This window comes from Mobula birostris, chromosome 2 (genome assembly GCF_030028105.1).
Source record: "Mobula birostris isolate sMobBir1 chromosome 2, sMobBir1.hap1, whole genome shotgun sequence".
In the NCBI taxonomy this organism is placed as follows: Eukaryota; Metazoa; Chordata; class Chondrichthyes; order Myliobatiformes; family Myliobatidae; genus Mobula; species Mobula birostris.
In genome coordinates, this window is record NC_092371.1 from 162,183,187 (window position 1) to 162,199,549 (window position 16,363).

Sequence of the window (16,363 nt, forward strand, 5' to 3'; positions counted from 1 at the left end):
TAATAAAGTGGCCACTACGTTAAGATTAGTCCCCACTAAATCCAATCAGAAATTCAGGGGGACCTCCAATATTGAGGGAACGGTGAGAATGTAGAACACTTCACTTAGATGGTGTAAAGTCTTTGCAGAACAGATGTAGGAGGAGGAGGCACATCTGGGGCATAAACACTGGCATAGACCAGCTTGGACAACCAAGCTGCTGTGCTGAAAGGTCAAATCTTTTTCTGTGTTCAGCCAGTGCCACACGGTCTGCTTTAAGGCAATGGTTCAGATTTTGTATCAAGCTTCTAACTGGTCACCTGGATTGATAGTGTGTCTTTCGGGATGCTGTCGAACACTTTGCCAAGACTCTTCACTGGCTTGTCAGAGATGGAATGAGCGCTTCTGTGATGTTAAAGCAGAATCTGTCGGTGACTCCGTCCTTCCTCAGTACCAGTGATCTTGATTGTGTGGGCTTGAAACTCAGCCTTGCGCAGTTGTTGAGTTTCTTCAGTTCCTGCAGAGTCCACCTAGTTCCCGCCATGGTGACTGTCAGGTCATCCATGAAAGCTGTAATTGGCGGTTGCCATACACCAGATTTAGAGCGGGGGCCACGACACTCTGTTTTGGCAGACTTTGCAATCATATTCATTGCAAGGGCAAAGAAGGTCGCAGAGATGGCACTGCCTGTGATGATCCCGATCTCCAGCGTGTGCCACTCTGATGTAGCTTAGCTTGATGAGACTCTCATTCTGAGATAATCCAGGATGAGATCTGCCAGTTTGCCTGGAACATGATGCTTGTCCATGGTTGTCTGCACCAGCTTGTGGAGGATTGATCCACAGGTATTGGTCAGGTCAGGCCTGAGCACTGCCGCTTACAAAGTTTGGTTAAAGCAACACTCACAACACGCTGGAGGAACTCAGCAGGTCAGGCAGCATCCGTGGAAACGATCAGTCAAAGTTTCGGGCTGGAACCCTTCATCAGGACTCATGTGTTGTGAGTGTTGCTTTGACCCTAGCATCTGTAGAGTATTTTGTGTTTACAAAGTTTGGTTCCCCTGACCTAAATGGAAACGCATAATTGTTTTGTGTGTTTGTGTGTGTGTGTGTGTGTGTGTGTGTGTATTAAACATCCCTGCAGCTTGGTTTGGATATCAGTCATTGGCAGAGCCTTTGCTATGGATGCAGCAAGGAGCCCTGTTGTTCTTTGCTTGTTCACAGCTGCTACGGTTCCCTTTCGATGGTGCCACGCTACAGATTAGAGTGAATCTCTGCTTTGCTGAAGCTTTACAAGCCCTAGTGAATGTCATGAACTGAGAGGCTCATTCTTTCCCCACTAATGATAGTCTCAGGTCCATACTCTGTCAGAGTAGCACATTCACTCTCCCTCTACACTGCAGTCTGCATGATAAAATGAGAGAAATACATCATACTACACAAAAAACTGTATCTTCAAAATCAGAGACACAGGAGATTCTGCAGATTCTGGAAATCTAAAGCAAACCACACAGAATGCTGGAGGAACTCAGCAAAGACAGGCAGCATTTATGCAGGGGAAAAATAAACAGTCAGTGTTGGTGTCCAAAACCATTCTTCAGGAGTCCTGTTTGTTATTTCCCGCCATAGAAGCTGCCTGACTTGCTGAGTTTCTTTGACATCTTGTGTGTGTTGCTGATTAGAATCAGAATCACGTTTATTATCGCTGTCTTATACGTTATGAAATTTCATGACGTACACTAGTGATATTAAATCTGATTCTGATTCTGAAACCTATTGTTTTGTGGCAATGATATAAAATTACTGTAAATTACAAAGTAAATACGTAGTGCAAGAAGGAAGGGCTAACATCAGTGCTTGACAATTTTTTTTCACATATGGTCATGACATGAGAGTAAATAGCTTTTCTTGGGGTGTTGATGGAAGTCTGCTAACCTTAAGAGGCGAGTTCTTCCCTTTTCCTCTTTGATACGAACTGCCTTTTTATTTAAGTGAGAATAACCCACTTATCTGTAATAAAAAGCCTGTTATCATGTGTGCAGAACAAAAAATCTTCACAGAAGTATATCCTTGCTCCGTGATCACTGGTGATCTATCAACCTGAATTTTCCCTAAATACCAACTGTTCCATGCAGAGCTGCTGGCATTTCTATCCGTAACAGTCAGAAAGCTCAACAAATACTCAAGAGAACAGAAATATCAAACTTTCTCATATCTGATCTCTGGCAGTTTCTCAATATTGGGAGTCCAACAGCAGGGTGCTGACAGCTGACAGTATTTGTATCAGGAAGTAAATTTTCTATAATTTTCAGTTTTAGTTGGACTCACTTAAATATGTATATGTCTTAAGTGTTTTCTAGTATTTTGTTTCATATTTTCAATTTCTATGCAATAATTTTACAGTGTTTTAACTTTGATTACTTTTGAGAAGCATTTTTTTGAATACTGATGTATGTCAGATACTCATGGAATAAAAATCTTGTGGATCAGCACATCATATTCCATCTTGGCAGTCTCCAAAGTGGTAGCATCGACACTGATTTCTCCAGTTCCTGGTAATCACTTCTCCTAGATTCAGATTCAGATTTACACAATGCTTTGCAGACCAACAGAGAACACAACAAATAACAAAACAACAGCAAAACAAGCCCTTTTCCTCCCCCCTACCCACCTGGACAGGCCGCTGATCCTCCACTCTCCAGGCTTCAGCCACTGGGCTTTGACTTCTTTGTTCCGGCATGCTCTCCTATCACTTTCACTTAACTCTGTGGCCGCTGTATCTCTTCTCTTTCCCCTTCCCTGCCCATCATTTTTCTCCCTGTAGATCCCTAATTCCTTCTGTTTATTCCATGATCTCCTGTCCTCTCCAGTCAGATTCTTCCTTCTTCAGCCATTAGCCTCTTCCATGCATCACCTCCCAGTTCTCTCATCATTCCCTTTTTTCTCTCCTGCCCCTCATACCTGGCTTCACCTATCCACCTGCCAGCTTGTGCTCCCTCCCTCACTCCTATCTTTTTATTCTTGCTTCTGTCCCATTCCTTTCCAGTCCTGATGAAGGGTCCCCATCTGAAACATCTGTTGTCCATTTCCCACCACTCCCACTCCCCCCCCCATAAATGCTGTCTAATCAGAGATATCTCCTTTCCTCTACCATCCCTGAAGCTTTACAAGCTTCTTCTGTTTCCTTTGGATTCTGAAAAAGGCTGTCGGACCCAAAATGCCAACTCTGTTACTCTTTCCATGGATGCTGCCTGACCTGCTGGGTATTTCCAGCTTCTTCTATTTTCATTTTAGATTTCCAGCAACTGCAGACTTTTTTTTGATGTTTCCAACCTGAAACAGGTGCCCTGGAGATTGTCACTTTGGTGGTTTGTGACATTTTGTTGTGCACCTATGGGCATTTTCTTCAAAATTGGCACACTGCCTGCATTGTGCTCTGGAACATCCAGAAGCGACACAGGGAGAAATATACACTCATCGGCCACTTTATTAGGTACCTCCTGTACCTAATAAAGTGGCCACTGAGTATGTGTTCCTGGCCTTCTGCCCATCCACTTGAAGGCTGGAGGTGTTGTGCCTTCTGAAGTGCTCTTGTGCACACCACTGTTGTAACGTACGTTTTTTTTTGAGTTACGGTTGCCTTCCTGTCAGCTTGAAGCAGTTTGACCATTCTCCTCTGACCTCCCTCTTTAACAACACACTTTTGCCCATGGCTGCTCACTAAATTTTTTTTTGTTCTTTTTCCACACCATTCCCTGTAAACTCTAGAGACTGTTATGTGTGAAAATCCCAGGATATCAGCTGTTTCTGAGATACTCACATCAACCTCTCTGGCACCAACATTCATTCCATGGTCAGAGTCAACTTAGATCACAATTCTGATGTTTGGTCTGTACAAGAACGGAACCACTGCATGCTTTTATGCACAGAGTTGCTGCCACACGATTGGCTGATTAGATATTTGCATTAACTAACAGGTCACCTAATAAAGTGGCCACTGAGTGTAAGTAAAAGTTTTTCTTCTATACTTATAGCATGTAGCAAAGAAAGGAACATCTGCTGGGTCGCTTCACTGGGGACGTGAAGGTTCTTGCTCTTTGTCACCCAGAGCGACCCTGAAGTCTTCTTTTAAGTGGAGTTACAATGTCCGAATACTCTGTGTAGCTATGCTCAGCATATACAGTATGCATAGGAATGAAACAAATGCAGTAGATAGGAGACCAGCAAATGCAACATAAACTGCACGAAGCTAACCTGGTAATTAAACCAAAATGTTAATGCAAGAAATGTTGAATCCTCACGTTGGCCTGGTTTGGTGCAACATCTGCTCACAATATACAAAAACTAGAGAGAACTCTGAAGTCAGCGGAAAAGGTCACTGGCCACAGTCTAGCATTATATGTCCAGGAGAAAGAAGCAGCAGGGAAAACCATTGTGGGCACGGTCCACCCAGCAAACAGCCTTTTCCAAAAGCTCCCTTCTGGAAAGTGTTATAGGGCAATGAAAACAATATCTTCACGGCATCTTAGAAGTTTCTACCCCAGGGAATCAATCAGGTCAATGATTCTAAGTAGCACCACACTCTCCCCATCCCCTCTATTACCCCCATCACAGCACTGTTAACACTTTTACCCACCTTTTATAATGCTGTTTACATTGCAGTTACATACTGGTATTCGTGTATTTGTGCACATTTTATTCCATATCTGTACTTTAACTTCTAACTTTATTTTTTATATCATTCTTTATTCCTATAATGTTGAATGTTGTTGCCTTTTGTTACATGTCACACAATGCACCACAGTAATGTAAATGTGTACATATGGCTTATAAAGTTGATCCTTCCTTCCTTGAATCATTAAATTGACAAACAGCTTCCATTTGAATAGATTCAGTCATACATTCCAGCATGGAACTGCTAAATGGCTCCTTGCTTCCTCTTCTCTTTCCCCCTCTTCCTCTGAATACTCTTTATTCCTCTGGAGCAGCAAGCTTAAGAACCTTCAGTCTTATTGATACAAACCTGAGATGAACAGTAAGTAAGCACAGAGATTGGAATGCTTGCAACATGTGAACTAAATAAATATTAGCTGCAATATTGATGGACTATACAATGGAGAGACTGGAAAAATCAATAAGCGGGGCACTTTTTACATTCCCTGCCACAGTTCTGCATGTAAGAGGAAAACTCTTTAAGCTGCAAATGACAGGAAGGCAAAGAAAGGTAGGAGCGATAATTGAACTGACAGCTTGGCCTTTAATTGGTCCAGAGACCTGAATTTGGTCCGAATAGATAACTGCATTTTGTGTGAATGTAAAATAAAATCATGATTACTTTCTTGGTATTTGAAGATTCTAGTTACGCTCTTTTAACAAATGTGATTAATGTGTTGTCATGCACCAACCATACTTGCCATATGGAAGGTCGATCCCTTTTGCTTCTACTGTTCATTAAGTTTCCCTTCCTTCTCTAAGAGCTAAGCTCACAGCATTCATTGTTGTTGTGATGGACTGGTCAAGCACATAAGTTCCGAACATTTTAACATATCCGTTGCACTTTCCCATGCACCATGGTGGGAGACAGCCTGGAACTGTGTGTAAGAAAGTACAATTTCTTAAGCAGACATTGATACTGAAGGGTAGGCAGATTTGAAATGCTAAAGCCAGAATCAGAATAAGGTTTATTACTACTGACATACATTCAGTGGCCACTTTATTAGGTAACTTCTGCTCATGGTCTTCTGATGCTGTAGCCTATCTACTTCAAAGTTCAACGTGTTGTGCATTCAGAGATGCTGTTGAGAACACCACTGTTGTACCACATGGTTATTTGAGCTACTGTCACCTTCCTGTCAACTCAAACGAGTCTGGACATTTTCCTTTAACCTCTGTCATTAACAAGGCATTTTTGCCCACAGAACTGTCACTTACCGGATTTCTTTTTATCTCTTTTTGGTTTTTTTTTTGCACTAGGCTCTGCAGTATTTACGACAGAGAAAGTACTCAGGAAGCTGAATAGTCTAAAGGTAGATAAATCTCCCGGACCAGATGGAATGCACCCTCATGTTCTGAAGGAAGTAGCTGTGGAGATTGCGGAGGCATTAGCGATGATCTTTCAAAAGTCGATAGATTCTGGCATGGTTCCAGAGGACTGGAAAATTGCAAATGTCACTCCGCTATTTAAGAAGGGGGCAAGGAAGCAAAAGGGAAACTATAGACCTGTTAGCTTGATGTCGGTGGTTGGGAAGTTGTTGGAGTCGATTGTCAATAATGAGGTTATAAAGTACCTGGAGGCATATGACAAGATAGGCAGAACTCAGCATGGATTCCTTAAAGGAAAACCCTGCCTGACAAACCTATTACAATCTTTTGAGGAAATTACCAGTAGGCTAGACAAGGGAGATGCAGTGGATGTTGTATATTTGGATTTTCAGAAGGCCTTTGACAAGGTGCCACACATGAGGCTACTTAACAAGATAACAGCCCATGGAATTACAGGAAAGTTACAGACGTGGATAGGGTGTTGGCTGATTGGCAGGAAACAGAGAGTGGGAATAAAGGGATCCTATTCTGGTTGGCTGCCGGTTATCAGTGGTGTTCCATAGGGATCAGTGTTGGGGCCGCTTCTTTTTACGTTGTACATCAACGATTTGGATTATGGAATAGATAGCTTTGTGGCTAAGTTTGCTAATGATACAAAGATAGGTGGAGGGGCCAGTAGTGCTGAGGAAACAGAGAGTCTGCAGAGAGACTTGGATAGATTTGGAGCATGGGCAAAGAAGTGGCAAATGAAATATAATGTTGGAAAGTGTATGGTTATGCACTTTGCAGAAGAAATAAACGAGCAGACAGTTATTTAAGTGGGGAGCGAATTCAAAGTTCTGAGATGCAATGGGACCTGGGAGTCCTCGTGCAGGATACCCTGAAGGTTAACCTCCAGGTTGAGTCGGTGGTGAAGAAGGTGAATGCAATGTTGGCATTCATTCCTAGAGGAATAGAGTATAGAAGCAGGGATGTGATGTTGAGGCTCTATAAGGCGCTGGTGAGACCTCACTTGGAGTACTGTGGGAAGTTTTGGTCTCCTTATTTAAGAAAGAACGTGCTGACGTTGGAGAGGGTACAAGGAAGATTCAGTGGAAAAATTACGGGAATGAGAGGGTTAAGATATGAGGAGCGTTTGTCCGCTCTTGGACTGTATTCTTTGGAGTTTAGAAGGATGAGGGGGGACCTCATAGAAACATCTTGAATGTTGAAAGGCATGGACAGAGTGGATGTGGCACAGTTGTTTCCCATGATGGGGGAGTCTAGTACGAGAGGGCAAGGAGGAGAATGGAGTCGTCGACACTAAGGTTTTCTTCTTTTCCATTTTTAAGTTGTTAGTTTTGCCCAAGTCTTTTAGTTTAGTTGATTAATTTTGTTTTTCTTTGGGGATGGGGTTTTTTTTTGGTTTTTTTTTCTTTTTCATGATTTTTTTTTCAGTTTTTTTTTGATTTGTATTATCCGTTGTCAGTTCTACATGATTGGGAGCTTTGTTAACTTACACTATTTGATTCTACAATTACTTTTCTTAAGTGTAACAATATATCTCCTACTATTTGTATTATTGCTATGTTTTGTTTCTATATTTCGAAATTAATAAAAAGATTGAAAAAGAAAGAAAGAGAGGGCATGACTTAAGGATTGAAGGGTGCCCATTCAGAACAGAGATGCAAAGAAATTTTTTTAGCCGGAGGGTGGTGAATCTATGGAATTTGTTGCCACAGGCAGCAGTGGAGGCCAAGTCATTGGGTGTATTTAAGGCAGAGATTGATAGGTATCTGAGTAGCCAGGGCATTAAAGATTATGGTGAGAAGGCAGGGAAGTGGGACTAAATGGGAGAATGGATCAGCTCATGATAAAATGTCGGAGCAGACTTGATGGGCTGAATGGCCAACTTCTGCTCCATTGTCTTATTGTCTATTCTCTATTAACTATAGAGACTGTTGTGTGTGGAAATCCCAGGAGATTAGCAGTTTCTGAGATACTCAAACCACCCTGTCTGGCACCAACAATCATTCCACAGCCGAAGTAATTTAGATTACATTTCTTTCCTTTTCTAAAGTCTGGACTGAACAGCAGCTGAACGTCTTGACCATGTCTGCGTGCTTTTATGAATCAAGTTGCAGCCACATGATTGACTAATTATATATTTGTATTAATGAGCAGGAGTACATGTATAGCTTATAAAGTGGTTACTGTGTGTAGGCAATACATTCTAGATTGCAACCAACCTCCAGATAAAAATATCCTTCCTCAGATCATCTCTCAGCCTCTTAGCCCTTGCCCTAAATCTATGATATTAGAGACCTCTAACTTACTAATTAACCTCTGTGCCCTTCACAAATTTGTATACCTCCATCAAGTACCCTCTCAGCCTCCACCATTCCGAGAAAAACATCCCAGCATGTGCAATCTCTCCATATAACTGAGACTTCTTCTCCCGGGTAACATACTGATAAATCTCCTCTGTATCTCCTGCAATACCATAAGAGCACAAGGCAGAGGAACAGAATTAAGTCATTCACCCATTGAGTCTGCTCCTCCAATCCATGATGGCTGATTTATTACCCCTTTCAACCCGATTCTCCCGCTTTCTCCTCGCAACCTTTCACACACTGACTAATCAAGAACCTATCACCCTCCACTTTAAATATACCTTTTAGGCTTTGTAACTCCAAACCATTAAACTAATTGGAAGGAAAACAAGAGAGTCTGAAATAATGCTAGTCTTAGTTTGTTTTACTTAAAGCAGGGCGCGCACAAATCATGTGGTGCTGTGATGAAGCATGCAACTTACATACTTTTACATATAACTGGCAATGCATTATGTAAACAACAGAGAATGCTTAATCAAACAATATATTTACAATATTACCCAAATATTACTGAAATATTAAATACACAGCACTCCTCCCTGCTCAGCTATCTATAAACTTCAACTCAATATAGCATGCATCTCAACTTATAAACATCCACAGCACAGTAAATTTTAAATTGTCCCATTCAGGCCTAAAGATTTAATTGCTGTGGAGGCTTTCTTGCTCTTGTAGGATAATGTCTTTCCTGACGAGGTAGGTCACGCTGCTTGGCAAGTGAGACTTGTGACTGTGAAAGCAATCTCAGGCTCTGGGACCTCCTCAGTGGTGGCTGAAGGAGTTGACTCTGAAACTGCAGGAAGTGGTTCTGACAGCTCTGGACACTTTTCTTCTCCTTTGCTCAGCTTTACTCTCTGGATCTATTTCAATCCTTGCTTCTCTCCTTTTCAATTACTTGTCTTTCTTTCTCACTGATTCCTTTTACTTTTACTTTCTTGTGAGTATCTCTGAATCTACTCATTTCTCAAGAAATTAGGTGTCATAATGTGGACGTTGATGGCAGGCCCAAATACAAGACATAGGCACTGACGTACTAGGAACAGGACTAGGACGAGAGTCAAGAAAGCAAGGGAAGTGGGGAAGAAAGGACGCTGGACATTGACAAAAGGCCGGGATGAGACTAGGATGCAGGGCCTAGGCTAGGACATGGACAAGAAACACTGAACCCGGAAAAGGAACTAGGAACAAGGAGCCTGGTCTAGTGACATGGAACTCCGGAACCAGAGCCTGGACAAGGACCCAGAACCTGGGTCTTGACTCGGAACCAGAACCCGGGTCCAGGCTAGGACTCGGGACTAGGATCTTGGCAAGGACAGGACGTGGAACTCCTGCACAGGATGAGGCACATGGACAGGACGAGAACACAAAGCCTTGACTTGGACAGGACGAGGTAACCCCAGCGCAGGACAGGGGAACCCCAGCACCGGGCTGGGCGAGGTACTCCTGGGCTAGGTGAGGCACATGGACAGGACAAGAACACAAAGCCTTGACTTGGTACTCAGGAACAGCCAAGCCTTGGACTTGGGACGACAGGAACCTCGGAATCTTGGACTTGGGACAACAGGAATGCAGAACACAGAGCCTTTGTCTTGGGGAGGACAGCAACACAGAACACAGAGCCTTGGTCTTGAGAGACAGGAACATGGAACACAGAGCCAGGACCCCTCCTTGGGAACAGGACATAGGGCTGGGACTCATACACAGAACACAGAGAGACAATTCCCAACACAAGGTAGCAGCAAACAGCCAGACCAAACTAGCAAAGGCGTGGACACAGAGACGTTTCCCAACACAAGGTAGCAGCAAATGGCCAGACCTACCTAGCAAAGGTGTGGACACAGAGACAGTTCCAAACAACAATAGACAGTTCCTTATCTAGACACAGCAAGTCTCCAGCCTTGTTCCAGTGGTAGAACTTGACAGTGATACAGGCAAGGACACAGGTAGAGGCTTCAGGTGAGGCAAGGCTTCAGACACTGGTTGCAGAGCAAGGCTTCAGGAGGAAGAGGCAGAGAAGGGATTCAGACAGGGGGTTTGGACAGGAATAATCCAGCAGCAAAGCCCTGGTCTCCGGGGGTACTTATGTGTCTGCCCAAATGAGAATCATGTGCCTTAATTAGAGAACCCAACAGAACAATGGAAAACCGGAAAACCTAGAATACGGATCGACGGACCGGACCGTGAACTGAATTGCGGACTTCACAGACCGGACCATGATATTATGTCTTGTTTATTGTCTTCCATTTCCATAGCACTAATGTCATCCTCCTCTTTCTTTTCCTTTTCCTCAGGAGGAAGGTGCATTTAGGTCACTGCAGTAATCTCATATTAATCCTTCCATTAGCTTCCTCATCCACAACATCATTTGATTGATTCTTTGTTTTCATATCTCCATTGACTTATTGCTTTTAGGCCTTACATTCATCTAGCTGGCTGTTGGTCTTTGCATCTACTTTTACAAGTAGCTTCTTGTCTCTTACTTGAAGTTCGTGCAATAACCTTAATGCACGTAGAGTAGATTCTGGTTCCTTACACTCACAAAAGCCAAATGATTGCAACTTTCCTGAAGCTCCTTGAACTTTCTTCCAGCTTAAAACCAAGCCACATTTTGCAAGTAACTACTTGCTTAAGATATCCAAGCTTTCTCAGATATGTTACCTATAAAAACTTTTGCAGTCAGACCACTGCTTTCATCAGCTTCATGATCCCTCTGAGCAGCACAGTCCTTACTTGGTCCAATATGCTCTCCAATTAGAGGCACAGAAGTTGGCACCAATACCTGTTTGCACTCTATTGGGCAATGATTCATGGTGTACAGGATGGAGATAGTTGTGGCATCATCCAGTACCTTTCTTAACTCGCTTTAGCTGACGCTATCACAGGGGATGTGGCTTGCAAATAGTGGATGGATTTCCAATCAAGTTGCAATTGTCTCAGCCAATCACATCCCAACAATGCTGGCCCTCCTGTTTTTACCACATACAAGCCCAATGTGACTTGTTGGTTGTAGTTCTTCAACGTTATAGATGTGATTGACACAGGAGTAATCTTTTCTCTAGAATAAGCTCTTAGTTGGATATTTGCAGGCTTCAGTTCAATATTTTTGAAATGCCGTTCAAACTCATATTATTGAAAGACTGAAACAGCCGAATCGGTGCCCAAATCCATTTTCATTAATTTGCTGTTCACTTCTGGCGTAAGCGACATTGTTTATTTATTGGAAGAGGTGCAGTCGACGTTTCAGGCCGAGACCCTTCGTCAGGACTAACTGAAGGAAGAGTGAGTAAGGGATTTGAGAGGGGGAGGGGGAGATCCAAAATGATAGGAGAAGACAGGAGGGGGAAGGATGGAGCCAAGAGCTGGACAGGTGATTGGCAAAAGGGGATACGAGAGGATCATGGGACAGGAGGTCCGGGAAGAAAGACAAGGAGGGGGGGGACCCAGAGGATGGGCAAGAGGTATATTCAGAGGGACAGAGGGAGAAAAGGGAGAGTGAGAGAAAGAATGTGTGCATAAAAATAAGTAACAGTTGGGGTACGAGGGGGAGGTGGGGCCTAGCGGAAGTTAGAGAAGTCGATGTTCATGCCATCAGGTTGGAGGCTACCCAGACGGAATATAAGGTGTTGTTCCTCCAACCTGAGTGTGGCTTCATCTTTACAGTAGAGGAGGCCGTGGATAGACATGTCAGAATGGGAATGGGATGTGGAATTAAAATGTGTGGCCACTGGGAGATCCTGCTTTCTCTGGCAGACAGAGCGTAGATGTTCAGCAAAGCGGTCTCCCAGTCTGCTCTGGTCTCACCAATATATAAAAGGCCACATCGGGAGCACCGGACACAGTATATCACCCCAGTCGACTCACAGGTGAAGTGTTGCCTCACCTGGAAGGACTGTTTGGGGCCCTGAATGGTGGTAAGGGAGGAAGTGTAAGGGCATGTGTAGCACTTGTTCCGCTTACACGGATAAGTGCCAGGAGGGAGCTCAGTGGGGAGGGATGGGGGGGGAACGAATGGACAGGAGAGTTGTATAGGGAGCGATACCTGCGGAATGCAGAGAGACAGGGGGAGGGAAAGATGTGCTTAGTGGTGGGATCCCGTTGGAGGTGGCGGAAGTTACGGAGGATAATATGTTGGACCCGGAGGCTGGTGGGGTGGTAGGTGAGGACCAGGGGAACCCTATTCCTAGTGGGGTGGCGGGAGGATGGAGTGAGAGCAGATGTACGTGAAATGGAGGAGATGCGTTTAAGAGCAGAGTTGATAGTGGAGGGAGGGAAGCCCTTTTCTTTAAAAAATGAAGACATCTCCCTCGTCCTAGAATGAAAAGCCTCATCCTGAGAGCAGATGTGGCGGAGACGGAGGAATTGCGAGAAGGGGATGGCGTTTTTGCAAGAGACAGGGTGAGAAGAGGAATAGTCCAGATAGCTGTGAGAGTCAGTAGGCTTATAGTAGACATCAGTGGATAAGCTGTCTCCAGAGACAGAGACAGAAAGATCTAGAAAGGGGAGGGAGGTGTCGGAAATGGACCAGGTAAATTTGAGGGCAGGGTGAAAGTTGGAGGCAAAGTTAATAAAGTCAACAAGTTCTGCATGCATGCAGGAAGCAGCGCCAATGCAGTCGTCGATGCAGCGAAGGAAAAGTGGGGGACAGATACCAGAATAGGCACGGAACATAGATTGTTCCACAAACCCAACAAAAAGCCACACAACTCCCTTGTCCATTCGTCCCCCCCATCCCTCCCCACTGATCTCCCTCCTGGCACTTATCCGTGTAAGCGGAACAAGTGCTACACATGCCCTTACACTTCCTCCCTTACCACCATTCAGGGCCCCAAACAGTCCTTCCAGGTGAGGCAACACTTCACCTGTGAGTTGACTGGGGTGATATACTGCGTCCGGTGCTCCCGATGTGGCCTTTTATATATTGGCGAGACCCGACGCAGACTGGGAGACCGCTTTGCTGAACATCTACGTTCTGTCCGCCAGAGAAAGCAGGATCTCCCAGTGGCCACACATTTTAATTCCACATCCCATTCCCATTCTGACATGTCTATCCATGGCCTCCTCTACTGTAAAGATGAAGCCACACTCAGGTTGGAGGAACAACACCTTATATTCCGTCTGGGTAGCCTCCAACCTGATGGCATGAACATCGACTTCTCTAACTTCCGCTAAGGCCCCACCTCCCGCTCGTACCCCATCTGTTACTTATTTTTATGCACACATTCTTTCTCTCACTCTCCTTTTTCTCCCTCTGTCCCTCTGAATATACCTCTTGCCCATCCTCTGGGTCCCCCCCACCTTGTCTATCTTCCCGGACCTCCTGTCCCATGATCCTCTCGTATCCCCTTTTGCCAATCACCTGTCCAGCTCTTGGCTCCATCCCTCCCCCTCCTGTCTTCTCCTATCATTTTGGATCTCCCCCTCCCCCTCCAACTTTCAAATCCCTTACTCACTCTTCCTTCAGTTAGTCCTGACGAAGGGTCTCGGCCTGAAACGTCGACTGCACCTCTTCCTACAGATGCTGCCTGGCCTGCTGCGTTCACCAGCAACTTTGATGTGTGTTGCTTGAATTTCCAGCATCTGCAGAATTCCTGTTGTTTATTGTTTATTTATTGTTAGTTTTCACACTGACAATCTCAAATGATGAATATCTCAAATCTCAGGACTACGCAGTCCTGTGTCACTCTCATCATTATCAGATTTCTCACCAGCTGCATGCAGACTTGACTTTTTATTTTTATCTCTTCCCAGTGCAATCCATTTATTTTTGTCTGCCCAATATGCTCTTTGTAATGTATGCATACTCGTTTGTTGGATTTTCTGCAGGTTCACCTTTAAACCTGCATTGGCCCAGTATATGTGAACTCCTGCTACAATGGTAGCACAACTTGTTCAGCCAGGCCGGTTTCTGTTTAGACATTGTAATTCTGCTCATGTTTACTTTCATTCCTGTCTGCAACAGTCTCAGTCGGGTGTTTCCATTCTATTTAAACTGCTCTTTTAATTGTAAGTTGTGCTTCTGTTAGGATTTGTTTTTGAATGTTTTCTTCTAACATTCCACTAAGTAAACAATCACTCAGTGCATCATTAGGTCCACTAAAACAAGAGGACATAGCCTCAAGATTTGGGGGAGTAGATTTTGGATAGAGATGAGAAGGAACTGCTTTTCCCAGAGAGTGGTGAATCTGTGGAATTCTCTGCCCAATGAATCAGTAGAGGCTACCTCAGTAAATATATTTATGACAAGGTTGGATAGATTTTTGCATAATAGTGGAATTAGGGGTTCTGGGGAAAAGGCAGGTAGGTGGAGATGAGTCCATGGCCAGATCAGCTATGATCTTATTGAATGACGGAGCAGGTTCGATGGGTCAGATCGCCTACTCCTGCTCCTATTTCTTATGTCCTTATTGAACTGACAATGCTCAGACACTCTCTTCAATTCAGCCACATCTGCTGAACTGGACTCCCCTTCCTTTTGATTCTATTTATGAAACATAGAACATTCTGTAATCAACAATGGTTTCAGCTCAAAATGTTCAGAATCAGAATCAGGTTTATTATCACCAGTATAGAAACATAGAAAATAGGTGCAGGAGTAGGCCATTCGGCCCTTCGAGCCTGCACCGCCATTTATTATGATCATGGCTGATCATCCAACTCAGAACACCGCCCCAGCCTTCCCTCCATACCCCCTGACCCCCGTAGCCACAAGGGCCATATCTAACTCCCTCTTAAATATAGCCAATGAACTGGCCTCAACTGTTTCCTGTGGCAGAGAATTCCACAGATTCACCACTCTCTGTGTTAAGAAGTTTTTCCTAATCTCAGTCCTAAAAGGCTTCCCCTCTATCCTCAAACTGTGACCCCTCGTTCTGGACTTCCCCAACATCGGGAACAATCTTCCTGCACCTAGCCTGTCCAATCCCTTTAGGATCTTATACGTTTCAATCAGATCCCCCCTCAATCTTCTAAATTCCAATGAGTACAAGCCCAGTTCATCCAGTCTTTCTTCATATGAAAGTCCTGCCATCCCAGGAATCAATCTGGTGAACCTTCTCTGTACTCCCTCTATGGCAAGGATGTCTTTCCTCAGATTAGGGGACCAAAACTGCACACAATACTCCAGGTGTGGTCTCACCAAGGCCTTGTACAACTGCAGTAGTACCTCCCTGCTCCTGTACTCAAATCCTCTCGCTATAAATGCCAGCATACCATTCGCCTTTTTCACCGCCTGCTGTACCTGCATGCCCACTTTCAATGACTGATGTATAATGACACCCAGGTCTCGTTGCACCTCCCCTTTTCCTAATCGTCCACCATTCAGATAATAATCTGTTTTCCTATTTTTGCCACCAAAGTGGATAACTTCACATTTATCCACATTAAATTGCATCTGCCATGAATTTGCCCACTCACCCAACCTATCCAAGTCACCCTGCATCCTCTTAGCATCCTCCTCACAGCTAACACTGCCACCCAGCTTCGTGTCATCCGCAAACTTGGAGATGCTGCAGTTAATTCCCTCATCCAAGTCATTAATATATATTGTAAACAACTGGGGTCCCAGCACTGAGCCTTGCGGTACCCCACTAGTCACCGCCTGCCATTCTGAAAAGGTCCCGTTTATTCCCACTCTTTGCTTCCTGTCTGCTAACCAACTCTCCACCCACACCAATACCTTACCCCCAATACCGTGTGCTTTAAGTTTGCACACTAATCTCCTGTGTGGGACCTTGTCAAAAGCCTTCTGAAAATCCAAATATACCACATCCACCGGTTCTCCCCTATCCACTCTACTAGTTACATCCTCAAAAAATTCTATGAGATTTGTCAGACATGATTTTCCTTTCACAAATCCATGCTGACTTTGTCCGATCATTTCACCGCTTTCCAAATGTGCTGTTATCACATCCTTGATAACTGACTCCAGCAGTTTCCCCACCACCGACGTTAGGCTAACCGGTCTATAATTCC

The 16,363-nt window shown here is 44.2% G+C and overlaps 1 pseudogene; it reads right to left on the reverse strand.

Annotated features, from left to right (window-relative positions):
• Nucleotides 1-352: 352 nt before the first annotated feature.
• The window catches only part of LOC140210980 (Y-box-binding protein 1-like), a 188,671-nt pseudogene continuing 172,660 nt past the window's right edge, over nt 353-16,363 (reverse strand).